The sequence below is a fragment of the Procambarus clarkii genome, chromosome 86 (genome assembly GCF_040958095.1).
Source record: "Procambarus clarkii isolate CNS0578487 chromosome 86, FALCON_Pclarkii_2.0, whole genome shotgun sequence".
Classification (NCBI taxonomy): Eukaryota; Metazoa; Arthropoda; class Malacostraca; order Decapoda; family Cambaridae; genus Procambarus; species Procambarus clarkii.
The window spans coordinates 14,854,363-14,859,644 of NC_091235.1; the positions used below are offsets into that span (position 1 = coordinate 14,854,363).

Below are 5,282 nucleotides of genomic sequence, written 5' to 3' on the forward strand. Positions count from 1 at the left end.
CCCTTGCCAAGTATGCTGCCCTGTGGAACAAATTAAAATAGGTGCATAGAGTCAGAACTCTGCTCAAAAATCACGCTTAGGAGTCAAGTTTCCCACATTTCAGATATTTTGAAACCTGCAGGGGAATTTGAGCAAAATGTGACCCATCGCTGTTTTTAGTAATTGGCATATTTTCGGTATAAAAAGTCGTAATTTCAAAATGAAAATAGGTACTGAGAGTTAGAATTTGGCTCAAAAACCACACTCAGGAGTCAAATTTCCCATATTTCAGATATTTTGAAAACTGCAGGGGGGTTTGGGCAAAATATGACCCATCGCCGTTTTCAGTAATTGGCATATTATCGATATAAAAAGTCGTAATTTGAAAACGAAAATAGGTACTGCGAGTATGAATTCGGCTCAAAAATCATGCTCAGGAGTCAAATTTCCCACATTTCATATATTTTGAAAACTGCAGGGGGGGGGGGGCAAAATATGACTCATCGCCGTTTTCAGTTATTGGCATATTTTCGGAATAAAAATTCGTAATTTGAAGATGAAAATAGGTGCAGAGAGTCAGAATTCGGCTCAAAAACCACGCTCAGGAGTCAAATTTCCCACATTTCAGATATTTTGAAAACTGCAGGGGGGGGGGGGGGCAAAATATGACCTCCGAGTTGAATGCTCTAAGGCCCTTAACCTCCTTAAGGTTTTGTCCCATACTTCTTGGGGTGCGGATAGGCGCATGCTCCTCTATTTGCACTCCTCTCTTGTCCTGTCTAAACTCGATTATTGTGGCCCTGCATACTCTTCTGCTTCTCCTCCTACTCTTCGCTGTCTTGATCCTTTGCACCTTACTGTGTTGCGCCTCAGCTCTGGTGCCTTTTGTTTATCTCCTACCCTCAGCTTGTACGCTGACACTGACTTCCTATCTCTTCAGGACCACCGTGATCACTACTGTCTTCGCTATCTTACACGGTCCTTACAGCATCCTCACTCTCGCCTCTGTCGTGCTTTGACTTTTACCCCTCCTGTGGTTCCTGTTCCTCTTCATTGTCTCCCACTTTCTGTCCGGTTATCTCGCTTACAGGCTTCTCTTTCTGTTCATATTTCTAATGTTTCTCCTAGTATTGTTCCTTACCTCCGTGGAGAGTCCCCTCTTCCCAAGTTTTGTACGTCCTTGACTTGTATTACTAAAGCCTTTACCCCTCCTACAATTCTGAAAAGCCTCTTCCTTGAGCACTTTTCTTTGCACTCCCACTCTATTTCCATCTTCACCGATGGGTCTAAGTCTGCGGACGGTGTGGGCTACTCTGTTGTTTTTCCTGACCGTACTTATATGTGTCACCTCCCTTCGGAGGCTAGCGTCTTTACGGCAGAACTTTATGCTATTCTCTATGCTCTTTGTCTCTTGCTTTCTCATTCTCATTCCTCCTTTGTGGTTGTAGTTGACTCTCGTAGTGCCCTCATGGCTCTAGGGGTCCTTTAATCCTGTCCATCCGGTGGTCGTCGAGATTCAACATTGGCTGTTTCTTATTTCTAGTAAATTTAAATCGGTAGAGTTTTGCTGGGTTCCCAGCCATATTGGTGTTTCTTTCAATGAGCGTGCGGATGCTGCCGCTAAGGAAGCTATCCGTTCTTGTCCCATCTCCTGTAAAGGTATTCCTTATTCTGACTTTTATCCTGTTATTCATTCTTCCATTCTTGCCCGTTGGCAGGGTTGTTGGTCCTCTGTGGTTGGTAACAAGCTGCATACTCTCAAACATAGTGTGTTCCCGTGGCCTTCCTCCTGCCACCGTAATCGGTGGTGGGAAACTGCTTTGGCACGGCTGCGGATTGGTCATACTCGCTTAACCCACGATCACTTAATGGAGCGCCGCCCTGCTCCTTATTGTCCCTCTTACAGTTATGCATATCCTTGTTGAATGTCCTGACTTCCAGGACGAGCGTGTGTCTTGCTTTCCGACCGTCCCTCGCAGTCACTTGTCCCTCGATAGAATTCTTGGTGAATCGGATACTTTTGATATCGTTCGCCTTATGTGTTTCTGTTCTCGTATTGCCATCCTTGGTGATATTTAGCGCCCTCTGATTATTCCGCACATTTGATGGTGCTACATAGCCTTCCCGGTTTGGTGCCTTCTTTTGATAATTACTTATTTACTCACCACATATATACTCTTTACCCCCCCTCCCACATGTACTCGACACCACTATGTGCACCCTGCACCACCACATGTACTCTGCTCCCCACTCTCAGAGTCGATTGGTATTGGGTAATAAATGTGAAGTACTTGCCCGAAACGCTATGCAGACTAGTGACTTTACAAGAATGCTACATCTTCATTGGTATGTACTCTCTAAACCCCTAATGTACCTTCTTGTATATAAATAAATAAATAAATAAATAAATAAATACATAAATAAATTAAAAATATTAATTAATAATTATCAAAGCACTCAATTCAGTTCGCACATCCTGGAAATGGTCAGTAATTTGACCTTGTGAAACACAGAGCACAGAGGACAGCACGGAGACCTTGTGGGAATGAGCACAACAGACAGCACAGAGACCTTGTGGGACTGAGCACGGAGACCTTGTGGGACTGAGCACTGAGAATGGCACGGAGACCTTGTGGGACTGAGCACTGAGAATGGCACGGAGACCTTGTGGGACTGAGCACTGAGAATGGCACGGAGACCTTGTGGGACTGAGCACAGAGGACAGCACGGAGACCTTGTAGGACTGAGCACAGAGGACAGCACGGAGACCTTGTGGGACTGACCACAGAGGACAGCACGGAGACCTTGTGGGACTGACCACAGAGGACAGTACAGTGACCTTGTGGGACTGAGCACAAAGGACGGTACGGAGACCTTGTGGGACCGAACACAGTGCTCCAAATTTAGCTAAATCACTTGCTCGTAAGGAGGGAATTGATTACTGTCTCTGATTGCCTTTGAGCAGCTTGAGGGCTGCAATATTCCAAGAAAAATAAAGAAATTCTAGTTGATTTTAGGCAAAGTTAAATAATTAATAATAAAAATTATTCACTATGGGCTTGCTACCGTGCACTAGATGAATTTTACAGTAATACAGTCATGAGGAGGAGTTGTTCTTGTTCAAGATTCAGCTACTCGGAACAAAATGTTTCAAGTAGCACAGGCTATGGTGAGCCCGTAGTTGACTTATCTGGCACAGGAGTGGGGCTGTAACTGTGAATCATGAGGAGTCACCCATACATACTGTACCCCATAAATATCACTGGAACTGTAGATTAATTAATGCGTGATATAAGAGCTTAGATGGGGCATCTAAAAGCACTAGCTGGAGGCTGGTGGAGTGTTGTAGTCAGGTGGTATTATGGACAAATGTTGGAGAATATAAATACACCCTCTCCTGCCACATTGACCACAGAACGTCTAAGGTTACCTGCCCTTCTCACTTACCAAGGGTATCACATACACATACATCGATTCTTAACTTAAAATATTTAAGATTTACCAATTTGTTACTACTTAAGACTCAATTTTTCAATTTTATAAACCTGGCACTTAAAATTTGTCAATCTTTCATAAATTGATAAATTTAATAATCAACTAATCATTCATAATCAATTAATCATTAATTTTCTTGCTTAAATATTTGCATATTAATATTAGCTACTATAGTCCTGTTACAATATTCCAGTATCGTTAATGGACTCTATGTACATCTGTCTCCAGTTCATACTTGTCTGTAAACAATATGTTCACTCCAAACTCATTAGCATTAATTACGACGCTCAAATCTTTTCCCCAATTACAGTTATAATTCCTTCCATCCTACCAACCTATTGGAGGATAGTGAGGTGTAGTCCAATCATATATATGTAATCGAGAAGCGATGAATCATCAGTATAATTTCCACAGTGATTCAGTTAACTTCATTTCAGATGCTTCGGTGCTACCACATCTCTTCAACCTCAAGAATGTAGCACTCGGCGTATTCAGTTCTAATCGAACCCAAGATGCTCCAGCTCCGACACATCGCAGACAGCAGACTACGACTACATTGAGCTGTACCACTCTCTCAGCCTCATCGAGTTTAGACACTCGCCATCTCATCGAATTTGGATACTCGCCATCCTGTATCGAGCCGCCACGTTCTCCCGCATCGAGCTCTGCGACTCCTGCCTTACTCGGCTCTCTACTCTGCTTTAAGTTTCGTCTCAACGTCTACGACACTGCCAACAACCAACTGCTGTAACCAAGACTATTAAATATTTATGAAACCCACTAAACACTGTGTATCTAATCTAATCTACCCAACAACGTGACATAATCGTACGTTACATGTTCTTGCGAGGTGGTCATATAACACGGCAGGTTTGCTGTGCACCACCCTCTAGTATGTAAGCCAAGTCAGCCTCGTGGATCTCGATGTCACTGTAGCCCACCCTTGCAGAGGTTAGCCCTTCAAGGCTGGCCCCAGGACAGGTGTGGGAGGTGGAAACCCTTCTATACAGAGGCCAACTCCCCAGGATCGACCCTGTGGCTAGCGTTGTCACTGCAGGCCTGCCCGCATTCGTCTTCTATAGTCTCCAAACTTGATACATTAATTGTAAGTGACTCTTTATCATCATTATATGCTCTCAACTCTTTAAGACTGAGGATTATGACATGACTGAGGACTGTAACATGCTCGTGTCTGAAGCTAGACACAAATACAACAAAATTATTAATGGATAACAGAATCCATTTCATGTGGACTCCCTCTCTGTTGGCCTCTGAATGCATGATAGAGCTGATGAGTTAGCCAAAGAATCTGCCTTTAAAGGAGAAATTGAGCATAACCTTGGATTGTCAATAAGCAGTCTGAGAGTAGTAGTAGTACAGAAAGAACTTCAACAAAACCTTGTATCTCTGAAGCAAAGTGAAATCGACACAAATAATTTCATCTATCATCACACTATCGTGCAAGAGGAGTCGCACATCTATGGATCATAAAATAAAATCAGCAGACTTCTAGATGTTACTACTGCTCGGCTTAGACTTGGTTACAAGTATCTCTGAGAATTCTCATTATCTGCTGATGTAGACCTGAATATAACTAAAGCATATTTGAAGCCATTACAGCTCTCTTAACAATTCTCTTCATCCTCTAATTTACAGTGCTAATAAAACATTCTTCAAAGGGGGCTACGTTACCTCATGTCTGCAGGAACCTTTCTTAACTATCATACAGAAGTGTTAAAGTTGTAAAGTCAATACAAAGAGACATTTTCAAGAAATCAAATGGAACCGCTCAAATAAAAGACAAAACC

The 5,282-nt window shown here is 42.8% G+C and overlaps 1 protein-coding gene across 4 annotated transcripts in view; it reads left to right on the forward strand.

Moving 5' to 3' along the window:
• LOC123768447 (uncharacterized) overlaps window positions 1–4,259 on the forward strand; it is a 487,820-nt gene extending 483,561 nt beyond the window's left edge. For all 4 annotated transcript variants that reach the window (XM_069317132.1, XM_045759014.2, XM_045758999.2 and 1 more), the window contains one exon: window positions 3,912–4,259. The gene's annotated coding sequence lies outside the window, so the exon portion shown is untranslated. The remainder of the gene's footprint in view (window positions 1–3,911) is intronic.
• Window positions 4,260–5,282: the final 1,023 nt, after the last annotated feature.